This window comes from Python bivittatus, unplaced genomic scaffold (genome assembly GCF_059951505.1).
Source record: "Python bivittatus isolate LINGU-HERP-01145 unplaced genomic scaffold, Pbiv_v1 ctg000020_np1212, whole genome shotgun sequence".
Taxonomy (NCBI): Eukaryota; Metazoa; Chordata; class Lepidosauria; order Squamata; family Pythonidae; genus Python; species Python bivittatus.
Genome location: NW_028277030.1, coordinates 45,674,067 through 45,687,961, shown reverse-complemented (window position 1 = coordinate 45,687,961; position 13,895 = coordinate 45,674,067). Strand labels below are relative to the sequence as shown.

The 13,895-nt window shown below is 41.6% G+C and overlaps 1 protein-coding gene across 4 annotated transcripts in view; it reads left to right on the top strand.

The window, feature by feature from the left end:
• The window catches only part of HMGN3 (high mobility group nucleosomal binding domain 3), a 44,861-nt gene that overhangs the window by 13,620 nt on the left and 17,346 nt on the right, over positions 1 to 13,895 (top strand). The window lies entirely within an intron of this gene.

The following is a 13,895-nucleotide window of genomic DNA, read 5'->3' as shown; positions in this document are numbered from 1 at the left end:
AGGTGGTAGCCCTAATTCCAACAGCCTACCTGATTCACCATCTATGTGGGCTTTCTCTACTCTGGTTCATTCCTGGTATGTTGGACCTGCAGCTCTCAGAATTTCTAGCCAAGCTGTGCTAGATGAAAATTTTAGGAGCTGCAATTGCAACCATATTTTGAGATTGTCAGGTTGTAGAAAGCTACTCTCAATCCTGAGAACAGGCTTGGAAAGAATTTGGACCAGTAGGTAGACCTTCTTAAAGAGATGGGAATACCAGACCACCTTACCTGTCTCCTGAGAAATCTGTATGCGGGCCAAGAAGCAACAGTTAGAACCGGTCATGGAACAACCGATTGGTTCAAAATAGGGAAAGGTGTACGACAAGGCTGTATACTGTCACCCTGCTTATTTAACCTATATGCAGAGTACATCATGAGAAATGCCAGGCTGGAAGAATCACAAGCCGGAATTAAGATTGCAGGGAGAATCATCAACAACCTCAGATATGCGGACGATACCACCCTAATGGCAGAAAGTGAAGAAGAACTAAAGAGCCTCTTGATGAGGGTGAAAGAGGAGAGTGCAAAAGCTGGCTTGAAACTCAACATTAAAAAAACTAAGATCATGGCATCTGGACCCATCAATTCCTGGCAAATAGAAGGGGTAGAAATGGAAGCAGTAACAGACTTCATTTATTTGGGCTCCAAGATCACCGCAGACGGAGACTGCAGCCATGAAATTAAAAGACGCTTGCTCCTTGGGAGGAAAGCTATGGCAAGCCTAGATAGCATATTAAAAAGCAGAGACGTCACCTTGCCGACAAAGATCCGCATAGTCAAAGCTATGGTTTTTCCAGTAGTAATGTATGGCTGTGAGAGCTGGACCATAAAAAAGGCCGAGCGCCGAAGAATTGATGCCTTTGAACTGTGGTGCTGGAGAAGACTCTTAAGAGTTCCCTGGACTGCTAGGAGGTCAAACCAGTCAATCTTAAAGGAAATCAACCCTGATTGCTCATTGGAAGGATCGATAATGAAGCTCAAGCTCAGATATTTTGGCCACCTAATGCGAAGAAAGATCTCTTTGGAGAAGACCCTGATGCTGGGAAAGATTGAAGGCAAAAGGAGAAGAGGACGGCAGAGGATGAGATGGTTAGATAGCATCACTGAAGCAATGAGCATGAAACTGAGCAAACTCAGGGAGGCAGTGAAGGACAGGAAGGCCTGGCGCAATATGGTTCATGGGGTCACGAAGAGTCGGACACGACTTAACGACTAAACAACAACAACAACAAGGTAGACCTTGTGGACTCTGGATATTAAGTAAGCCATGACTGTTGCTGTTCAGATATTAGTCCCAAGTGCATGTGTTTTTTGGGTTTGATCTGCAAAAAAATGTTGGGGGGGGATGCAGTAGCATAAATGTAGCTCATAGCTTTTCCTGAGATTGTGTTGCAGTTGTGGTGAAGTTGTTTGATGAAGCAATCCTGAAACTTGAAAGCTGGCCACAGTTTTGCAAAATTCCAGTTTGCCCCAAACTATTGCTTTAATTACTCTGATGTTTGTTGGCATAGAGATTAGGGCTGTGAAGCCATGCCTTTTTCTGGGAAAAGACACACTTGTTAAGGAATGGCAGACAGTGATATCGACATTCCTGTCCTTGCATGCCCTGAAGCATCTTTCTGCTTTCAGATATAAAGCAGTGCACAGAAATATCCTTATCCTTCATTATCTTGTCTAAGTTTGTCATTGCTTTCCTTCCTAGAGTTAATTCTTTTCTTTATTTCTCCAGCATCCAATCCATCTTTATTTGTGAACCCAAGAAAACAAAGCACTCTACAGTCGTTACTTCTTCTCTGTTACCTATGAACTATACATGCAGATTGGCATTATTTTTAACTTCTTAATATTTAATATCAACCCAGATGGCTACTGCTTGTTTAATTATCATCTTAAGAAAGTGTCACTGTATGATGTTGACATTACCTTCTTTAAAAGTAGAAAACTATGATTCTGCGTCCAGCATGTATTTTTAGAGTATAAATGCATTTGTATTTGCATTATAGTTCATTAAATATTTAATAATAACCTTATATTGCTGTAGAAAAATAATAATACAGCATGCATAGTTAACATAAAAAAGTAAACCATGACCATTGGTTTTGAGTTGCTACTTGTAGGGCACAGAATGAAAAGCTGCATTCTGGAGAGCTATTTGTCCTAGTCTCTGTTCTTCAGGCTTTTAACTTGATTTTCTTAACAACAACAACAAATGCCGCAAACCACTGCACTACATCTTGTGGATTTTTGAAATAGGATTGGAAAAAGTTCATAGAGAATGGATCAAATTTTCTTTTTTTTTAATTATCGTTATAATGTACATAGAGAAAGAGTTAATTTTTTAAAGATTAGAGAAGTGATGCAAGATACCTTCCTGTAAGGAACAGAAGGGTCCATGGGGAGATTCAGGATGGACAGAAGGAAATACTTTCTCACATCATGCACAGTTAAACTGGAATTCATTACTACTAGTTGTGATAGTGGCAGCCAGTTTGGATGATTTTAAAAGAGAACTGGACAGATTCATGAAGTACCAGGCTATCAGTGGCTACTAATGTTGATGGTTGTTTACTAACCCCTGAATGGCTTAGGTGCTGGTTTCTGGGAAGCAACAGAGGAAGGTGGTTATCTCCTTGTCCAGGATTGTGAACTTCCCAAATGTATCCAGTTGACTGCTGTTTGATACAGTCCGTTGAATGAGATGGACCTATGGCCTGATTTTGCAGGACTCAGAGAGAGATAAAAATAGAGGTAGAGGGAGGGAGGGGGAGAGAGAGAGATAATATATATATATTGAAGCATAAGACTATATAAAATATAAGATATATAAATATATAAAATATATATTTTATATATAAATATATATTTATTATATCAATTCCAAGTTCTCTAGTCTCGTCCATGTATGGTTTGTTCCAGTAGACCACTTATCATCAGATTGTCCTGGTTCCCCAACATCTGATGCGGACCTTGTTAGTCCAGGCGACATCCGAGCTGGAATGACTCTCTTAGTTTGTGTCACTCTCATATTATAGGCAGGCAGGTGAAGCGTTAGGGGGTCTTTGCCCAAGGACCTCTACTGGTAAGGTAGGTACCAGCCAGGATTTGAACCGTGGTCTCCTGCATCAAAGGCGGTGTTCTAACCACTATGCTATCCAGCCGCTGATAGAGGGCAGGCGAGGTCTGATGAGTGTCAAAGCCACTGTCCTGGATGAAACCTGGAGCATCCAGCAGTACATCAGTAAGATGGGACTCAAAGATGAGCTGCTGAGAGAATGCCTCAGGCAGCAGCAGACATGGGAGGAAGTTCAGGTGGAGGAAGTACCATGGCAAGACAAGCCCCTGCATGGGATGTACCATCGACAAATAGCTGAGGTGGCTGACATTGGGAAATCCTATCAGTGGCTGGAAAGGGCTGGACTAAAAGACAGCACTGAGGCATTGATCATAGCAGCACAAAAACAGGCACTAAGCACCAGATCCATAGAAGCAGGGGTCTACCACACTAGACAAGACCCAAGGTGCAGATTGTACAAAGAACCCTCAAAGACAGTCCAACACATAGTGGCAGGGTGTAAGACATAGGCATGAACAGCATATACTGAATGGTGCAACCAAGTAGCTGGCATTGTGTACAGGAATATCTGCACAGTGTATGGGCTAGACCCCCCCCCCCCAAGTCCAGATGGGAGATTCCATAGAAGGTCGTGGAGAATAACAGGGCTAGTGGAAATCCTGTGGGACTTCCAGATCCAGACTGACAGGCAGGTACTGGCCAATCAACTAGTCATCGTGGTAGTAGACAAAGACCAGAAGACAGAGGTAGTGATAGATGTAGCAGTGCCAAGTGACAGCAACATCAGGAAGAAGGAGCATGAGAAGCTGGAGAAGTACCAGGGCCTGAAGGAGGAACTAGAGAGGATGTGGAAAGTAAAGGCCAAAGTGGTCCCAGTGGTGGTAGGAGCACTTGGGGCTGTGACTCCTAAGCTGGGAGAGTGGCTCCAACAGATCTCAGGAACAACATCAGAGCTCTCTGTCCAGAAGAGGGCAGTGCCAGGAACAGCTAAGATACTGCACAGAACCCTCAAACTCCCAGGCCTCCGGTAGAGGACCCAAGATTGAGGAAGGCACGTACCACCCATACGGGTGAAAGGGGAATTTTTTTTATATAAATATAGTTATGTTATGTTATATATTTATATATAAAATATAAAATATATTAAATATTTCTATGTATCTAATAGTGTCTATATATTTGTTAGACATTTAACAAATGTATAGACTGTTAGATATATAGAAATATTTAAGAATTTGTAATCATCATGTCTTAATCGAGTGCCATTCAGAACTGTTGGATTATAACTCTTACCATCCCAAATTAACACCACTATAGCAGCACTGTATTGGCCGGCTATGACTGGAACTGCAGTCTAGCACATCTGGAGGCAGCACCAGATGAGGGAAAGCCAACATAAGGGTTAAAATGCTATCATAGCATTATCTGTCCTGAATGACTGTCATGGACTTCATATGTTTCAGGACCACTGTATGTGCTAAATATAAAGCTTAGGTTGACTTGTTTTCTATAATTACGGAATTGTATATCCTCAAAAAACATATCTGCTCCTCACTGCAAGGTTCACATTTGAAGAAAAAGGTGAATTTTAAGGCAGCAAACTGGGGATGTCCCCATTGGCTTTAGAAATATATAGTGTTTTATTCTAGCATAGCCATTCTAATAACTGTTAAGTCTGGCTTGAAAAAAATCTAAATCTGTTTACTGAATTTGTACGATTTTCAATCTGCCAAGCCCAAGCTGATGCCTACAAATTTGGCCTCAGTATTTTTGTAAAAAGATCCTTCGAACATATTAAAACTAGTGAATAAAACATAATTAAAAATTATATAATCCTGAGGAATTTTTTTTCTTGCTTTTCCAGAGGTTGTTAATCCTACTTGCACTTGGCAAACCAGATGTCTGGCATGGTACAAGATCTTTATGAGAATGTTAATAGCATGTGTTATAAAATGGAGGAGAACAATGTAGATTTATTATTGCATAAAATAAGAACTCTTGTTTGAAACCACTCTTTTTCATGATTTGTACCGCAAAAGAAAATAGTGTAGAAACTGGCACTGGAATAGAAATGGCTGTTTTTGCCAGAATGGAGGGCGTACTTATTTATTGTTGCCTTTAATTGGAGCTGATCTGTATACCAGTTATGTAGGCTTTCTGGAGTGTTTTGAGTCATAATTTTCCTGGGAAACTTTGGAATGTCTTAAATCAGAAAAATTCTCATTTTTCCAATTGCCAGAAACATTTGAATGGAAAATATTGAATGAAACAAAAGTAATGTGTTTTTCTCAAAGCTTTGTTTGAGAATTCTTTTTTTTTTTTTTTTTTAGTTGTAAATACTTTGAGGCAAGATAATCCAGTAGCGTTCATTTCCCTTACACTGTTAAGATTTTAGAGGAAGGGAAATCAAGACCAAACCCCTTTAAAACAGGCCTGCCCAACTTGTAGAAGGGAAAAGGCCATATTGATAAATTAAAAATCCTCCTAGCTTCAAAGGAATACCTGTTGTGCCGATCAGCTGTTCTGTGGCTAGTGGTGCAGCAGCAGTGTTGGAGCTGGCGATGGCAGTGAGGCTTGGAGGCACTTGGCAGCACATCTTTCGGGGTGGTGAATGTATTTTTTAAAAAAGTACATTGTGCAGGCCTGCTTTAAAACATTAAATGTATTGATGTAGTAACATGTAATTTTAGGGCGCTTAAAAATGAACATTTGGTAAATAGCTGTTTCCCAAGCATAGTCATTAAAATGTGGTTATATATTGTCTTTGAAACTTTTTCATTTAACTGATATTTTATGAGTTTGCCCAATAAGTCATGATTATTTGCTCGTCTGCAAGATGAATTCTGGGTCATTTAAAAAATCACAGTTTAAAACATCTTGGCTGAGTGTTGTATGTGACTGCAGTCATTGGCTTTTATCTTGGGAACCGCAAGTGGTATTCGGCTTATAACATGGGGCGTTCCAAGCCTTCCCTTTGCAGCTTCTCTACACCACCCATCAAACTGGATCTGAGGGTTAGGGCTCCCTTGGAGTGATGTGGGACATGGTGGAGAACTCTGCAGGAATTGTAGAGTGTAGATACTTTCTCCAATCACACTGGAGATCTTTAAATATGAACCATTACTTGGAACTTAAGTCAGTAATTTGGTTGCCCAAACAAGGGTAGAGAATTTAGTGGTGTGTTCTCTGCTAGACACCCCCAAACAATTGGCTCCAGCTTGATGCTTCAGCTCTCTGTCCACTATGAATGATCATTGCCATTGCGGGAATGTAAAATCACACAATGAGCCCTTGTGTCAGGAGAGTATTAGCAAGGCTTTGTGATATCACCAGCCCCTTCCCAATTGGTCAAGCAGATTGCAATAGGCATAGAAGAAAAAGAGAAGAAAAAAGGGGGAAACAGGAAGTCATGGAAGAACTGACCTTTTAAGTACTGATCTAAGTACCTTGCAGTCCCCACTTATAAAGGTTGCCTACTTTAGTATTGCCTTCCATTTCAGTTACCTTTCCCCCAACTCTGACTATACAGCTCCTCTCCGTTCTTCCCCAGCATCATCCCCCACCTCACTATCCCCTCCTTATGGCCATAAAGGGCAAAAGACAAATGGCCAGAAGGAGTAAAGATACATCTTCCACCCCCATTCCTTTGCCACACAAACTGTCCAGCCAGTATTCTTGAAACGGGTTATTAGAAATTATTTTTGCAATCCTGAGAAGAAAATGTTTAACAAGAAAGAGAGGCAGCAGCAATAAAACTCCATGGGGACAGAGCGCAAACTGGGATGGGGAATAAGAGGAACCAAGATTAATGCACATGACCACACTGCAGTAATCTGTGCTAAGCATACAACAGTGCTCTTAAAGGCTATTAATCAAGTAGTTGGCCTGCAACACATCCCTATGGCTTTCATAGATGTTATGAAATATACAGCAAGTGAGTATGTCACATGAGACATCTATTTTGAGGAAGTTATACAGGGACTGTCATCTTGCCTTCAAGTATCCCATTTGCCTTTAACTTGAAATAATATTGAAGGGCAACTGTTAGAGAGTCATCAGCCACCACTGATCCGCGAAGAAAGACCCTCCCATCAGCTATTTCATGAGATGGGTGCTTTATAGTAGTGTCAGAGTCTCATTATCAGCTAAATTTTCCTAGGGTGGGAATGCAAAGCATGTAAGCAAATAATGCTCACTTACATATGCAGACAAAAAGCCAGTTTATCATTACAGAAAGGAAAATGTGGGAAGAGATGGTATTACATTTGAGTCCAAGGATAAGTGAAATGTTAATTTGTGCTCTGTTCTGTCATTGGAGTGATGGTTGGTTCTGACCCGTTACGAATTTTAGGTGCCTTTCATAGAACTGTGTGCACGGGGGTAAATCCACATCACAAAATCTTGTGTGAGAGTGCTGAATGCACTACATAATAGATATTATTAAAGCTGGGGACGAGTGCGCATTCACCTAAAGCTTTTGGGATCTGGGTTTTCTGCAGTGGATTGTTCCGTGTTCGCATCCTTGCCCCAGAGGAACCCAGTTCTGAGTTCTGTAACGGAAAGCATATTACAACATGGTGCTTGGTGGGTGCCAAGTGATTCATAGGCCTGTGTTTCTGTGATATCTGCCAGGCTTCCCTCTGGCAGGTATGACTTAGCTAAAGTTTCCCAGAAACTCACACATCTGTAGAATTAAATCTTTATTATAACAGTAGCTATTACAAACAACAAACAACAACAGCTCTCTGGCTACTGGGCTAATTCCCAAATGGGAATTCAAATGGGCATTATATCAGAGGGGCTGTTCCTGAGGAGGACTGATCATAAGATTTGCTTAGTCTCTTGAAACACTGCCAAAATCTGACAAAAGATTCTCACAGATTCAGATCAAGTAGGTTTATTGCAAGGAAAAGGGGGTTAGAACTTGTATGCCTTAGCTCAGGGGTCGGGAACCTATGGTTCGCGAGCCAGATGTGGCTCTTTTGATGGCTGCATCTGGCTCGCTGCCAAATCTTTAATAAAAAAATAACGGGGTAAGGCTTAGAACACGTCTTCTATCCGCTGAGCGCAGGCCGCCCCCTCCTCCGCATCGCATCCGCATCCGGCATCCTTGGGACTCACCCTACCTTGCCCCACAGCATCCGCGGCCGAACGGGCCGCATCGTCCTCCACAGGCAGCCGCAAATTGAGGCCCCGGCTTCAGCCTAGCTCCTGTTGGCGGCCCACGCGAGTGCGATCCGGGTGCACCGCTTTGCATCCTGCTTCCGCTGCCCCTGCTCTGTTGGGTGAGTCCTCATCTTGGGCTGGCCCCCTGTTTGTGGCCCCAACGAGGTATGAGACATATTTCAGGCACAGTGCCACTTTCCACCAGTGGCCGAAAATCGAGCCCCCGGCTTGGGCCTAACCTCCTTGATGGCCTGTAAGGGTCCATCCCACCAGCTACACCCGCAATTGGCTACCCTGCCTTCATTACCTCTGCCCTGTCCCACGGACCACTACCTGGGGTGGTATCCTCCTCACCTCAGTCAGCTAGCTAATTGCAGAAACCCTTTTATTGAAGAAGATGCCTAAAAGAAAAAAAGATGAGGAGTATGTACTTTTCAGCAGGAATGGACAGAGGAATTCGCCTTTGTGGAGAGAGCAGGTTCTGCAGTGTGTCTAATATGCAGTGATAAAATTGCATCGATGAAACGGTCAAATATAAAGCGGCACTTCGACACATGCCATACTACATTTGCATCGAAACACCCTGCGGGGGACAGCAGGAAGAAAGCATGTCAAGAGCTACTGTGCAGAGTGCAAGCTAGTCAGCACCAACTCCATGTTTGGACCCAACAAGGTGACTGGAATTCAGCTAGCTTTGCTGGCGCTTTAGCAATTGTGAGAAACGGAAAGCCATTCACAGATGGGGAGTATGCCAAAACATTCATGCTTGATGTTGCCAATGAACTTTTTGACGACTTTTCGGATAAAGACAAGATAATCAAACGAATAAAAAACATGCCTCTGTCGGCAAGAACTGTTCACGATCGTACCATCATGATGGCAAATCAAATTGAGGCAACACAAGTGAAGGACATAAATGCAGCACCATTCTTTTCTCTCGCTTTGGATGAGTCAACAGACGTAAGCCATTTATCCCAGTTCAGCGTGATTGCAAGGTATGCTGTCGGTGACACACTACGTGAGGAAAGTCTTGCTGTTTTCCCTATGAAAGGGACAACAAGAGGGGAGGATTTATTCAAGTCTTTCACTGAGTTCGCTAAAGAACAAAATCTACCGATGGATAAACTTATTTCGGTGTGTACTGATGGTGCTCCGTGCATGGTGGGGAAAAACAGAGGATTCGTAGCGCTTCTTCGTGAACATGAAAAGAGACCCATCCTAAGTTTTCACTGCATCCTACATCAGGAGGCGCTTTGTGCTCAGATGTGTGGCGAGCAGCTTGGTGAGGTGATGTCGCTGGTCATTCAGGTGGTCAACTTTATTGTTGCCCGAGCTTTAAATGATCGCCAGTTTAAAACACTGCTGGATGAAGTTGGGAATAATTATCCTGGTCTGCTTCTGCACAGCAATGTGCGTTGGTTGTCAAGAGGGAAGGTGCTCAGCCGTTTCGCGGCTTGTCTGAGCGAAATCCGGACTTTTCTTGAAATGAAAAACGTTGAGCATCCTGAGTTAGCTAACACTGAGTGGCTCCTAAAGTTCTACTATCTCGTGGACATGACTGAACATCTGAACCAGCTCAATGTGAAAATGCAAGCCGTTGGAAATACAGTCTTATCCCTTCAACAAGCAGTGTTTGCATTTGAAAACAAGCTAGAAGTCTTCATCGCTGACATTGAAACAGGTCGTTTACTACACTTTGAAAAACTGGGAGACTTTAAAGATGCATGCACAGCAAGTGACCCTGCTCAGCATCTTGATCTTCAGCAGCTAGCGGGCTTCACATCTAATCTCCTGCAGTCATTCAAAGCGCGCTTTGGAGAATTTCGTGAGCGCACTCGTCTTTTTAAGTTCATCATCCATCCACACAAGTGTGCAGTGGACAGCGCCGACCTGAGTTACATCCCCGGTGTCTCCATCAGAGATTTTGAGCTACAAGCTGCTGACCTGAAGGCCTCAGACATGTGGGTGAATAAGTTCAAGTCACTGAATGAAGATTTGAAAAGACTTGCACGACAGCAAGCAGAGTTGGCGAGCAAACACAAGTGGGGAGAAATGAAAAAACTTCAACCCGCGGACCAGCTGATTGTCAAAACTTGGAACGCGCTTCCCGTCACATACCACACACTGCATCGTGTGAGTATTGCTGTACTGACAATGTTTGACTCTACGTATGCATGTGAGCAGTCTCACATCTAAAGAACATTAAGACCAACCTACGATCACGTTTAACGGATGGAAGTCTCAACACCTGCATGAAGCTTAACCTCACCACGTATCAACCAGACTACAAAGCCATCAGCAAAACCATGCAGCACCAGAAGTCGCATTAATGGTAAGAAGTACTTTATTCATCATTGGTTAGCAACAGCATAACAACGTTATTAAAAAGAATTCAGAGACTTATTGTACTTTAAAAGTGTTGGTCTTACATAAAATGCACACATTTACTTGTATTTAGTTTTAAACATATTGTATGGCTCTCACGGAATTACATTTTAAAATATGTGGCGTTCATGGCTCTCTCAGACAAAAAGGTTCCCGACCCCTGCCCTAGCTCTTAGTTTTTAGTGAGCATGTTAAAGTGGGGCTTTTGTATTGCCTTTGATACTCTTTCTGAGAATTAGTTTAATAGGGAGAATGCCAATTGCTATTTGATACCACAGAATTGCCCATCTGTTCTTCCACAATATTTTGGAAACATCCATTTTCATTCTCAGGGACTTCAGAGACTTCTATCATAGGGCTGTGGTGTGGTTGAAATGCTTCTGATTGATTTTTCTTGTGATGACTGGGGCCTGGAGTGTTGAGCAGTCCTAATCCTTGTAAAGTTTGTGTGACATGGTTGCTTAAGGAAGGATAGTTTCACCCCAGACCACTGACTGAATTGTGATGCTCAGACAACACAGAACTCCACCCATCTATGATCCAAACATGCCGTGTTAAGAAGCATTTGTTTCCTGAATGTCAAAATGGAGAAAATTGGGACTATATCAGTTTTGTCATATGTTCATGTCAGTGGCTGAAATCCTGCAGTATGTATCTGCGAGACAAATTTCTTTTATGACATATGTTGCACGTGTAGTAATTCTCCATCAGCTCTGCAAACTTTTTGCCAGGATATATGTTAAGGGTAGTCTTTGGTTATGAACAGGTTTTTGAAGCAGATACCAAAACTTGGAAAGCTTTTCATCGGAATCTCACACAGAACCTAGTTATTGATATTGCTTTTAGATGTTCTGTCTGCTTTAGAAAAAGCATGTCAAATCAAGTTGACAAAATAAACTTGTGCTAGATGATACATTATAAGCCATTTTAATTTTGCAATTATGAAGGGAATAAAAGGAACAAAGTAAAACTATAAACATAGACTTTCTTTGAACTGTAGGATGCAAAAGTCCAACATATTCCCTCAGACCCACTGGTTAAAGAGGATGAGAGGGTGGTCAAGTATATGACAATTACATTTTTAAAATCATTTTTCCACAGATAAAATTTCAGAGCTGTTGCTCAGCTCTTGGCCTGATTTGGAAATATTTTCTCTTCAGTCAGCAGGAATGGTAATTGGAGCAGTTAATAAGGCAAGGCTTATCAATACATTTTGTCTCATCACCAGCCCATAGCAACATTGCATTTAAATTCAGGAGATACAGCAAAAGAATAATTTACAATTAGATAAGATTGTCTTGGAGAATCCAATTTCACCCTTCACCTCCTCCGGCTCTCAGCCCTCAACTTTGGCATTTGCACCAAACATTTGCCACAATGCAAGGCCTTAAATTGTTGTTCTTATTGTTAAGCCTTGCATTAAACAGACTATCATGGGGTTGATATTCTCTTCCTCAGCTTCTTTTCCACTGGTTGGAGGATTCCCTGAATAGATTTTGACCTGTGGATGTACCTGCCTGCAAAAAATGGGAAGAAGTGAATGGGTAGGTGGGCAAACTCCTGTCATTCCCCTCTTTTTTTGTAGTCTCCTCTCCCACCTCAGATGGTCCAGAACTCTGAAAGCAGATATCGGCTTGGGGCATGGGAAGAGGGAAGACCATGCCTGCTCTTGCATTCCACACTAACATTCTTTAGCAAATCGGAAACACCTCCCATGGTGAGGATGCATCTTGTTCTGTCGGGAGGACATGGCAGAGCCTAACCCAGCCCAGTACATTGCACTGTAAGATTCTTAATTGATTCAGCAGGTATATTATAAAATCGTTTTACTTTAAATTTTTAGGCTTCAGTAATATGCTGGTGTATTTTAATTTAAAACATTTGTTTCTTCCATTATTCCTGTTAAGATTAATGAATTTAATAAAATTGAAACAAATTGTTTAAAACTGGATAATTTAAAAAATAGAGATTTGGATAATTTCTATTAGCCATATTAATGATACACACAGAGAGACACATATACAGACAGAGAGAGAGATAAACATGCATAATCATATACAGCACATTCTTTAAAAGAGGAAGTGTTTTTCTTGAAGAGTACATTCTTGCCTGTAGCTAAATGATTCATCTAGTTAGGCACAAGGCTGGAACCTCTGTTCTTTAGCACATTTACTTGGAATAAAGGTGTAAAGTGGTAAGAATAGTCTTGGGTGTCAGATAGCATCTGTATAGGTGAACTCTTCAGATTTGGTCCAACTGAGCCAGTGCAGTGACAGATCGGATTGTGATCAAAACATTTCAAGTTGAAACTCATTTTCTACCAGAAGACTCATTACAGGTAGTCCCCGGGTTAAGAATGCCCAGGTTACAGACGACCCATAGTTAAGAATGGAACCTACTGTAGTAAAATTCCAGTTAAATACACAGTGATTCGAATTAAATACACAATGGTTCAAGTTAATTACAGAATACTACTTATACAGTATTATACAATAATACTGTTCTGGCTTACATATAAATTTGACTTAAGGACAGACCTTGGGAACAGAACTCCGTCTTAAACTACCTGTATTAGCAACCTGTAAAAAATTATGTCTGAGAAATCTTTCACTGGCTTGTGGGGAGAAAATGTGGGTTGCTTTAAGTTTTGGGAGGAACTCTAACTTACAGACCATTGGCTGATTTGGGATTTTGAGCAGCCAATGTGGGATTTTATTTTCCAAAACCAAAACCAAAAAAAAAAAAAAAATTGGAAATAAGATGCTAGATAGATAGATAGAGCTACAGTTGTGCCATGCTCTGGCTGTAGAATTCTGGGAGTTGTAGTTCCAATATATTGCGTGGCATTATGTGGGGAAGGCTGTTTTAGTTTGTCTCCAGCAACTATTAGAAACCTGGAAAGGCCGATTAAGACATGAAGTGTGGAATTCAATTATCTTTTTTCATCTTATTCTTTATTTTTTAAATAACTATTCCGTAAAAAATCCTGCATATACTATTACATATTACATTACTATTACTATTACATATTACATTACAATATATTACATATATAGGGGACGCGGTGGCGCAGCGGCTTAATGACGCTGAAAGTTGCCAGCCAGAAATGGTTGACACTTCAGCGGTTCGAGCCCAGCTCCACGCAGCAGAGTGAGCTCCTGCTTCCTCCCAAGCTCCTGCCAACCCAGCAGCTCGAAAACTTCCGTGAGTAGATAAATGGGGACTCTCAC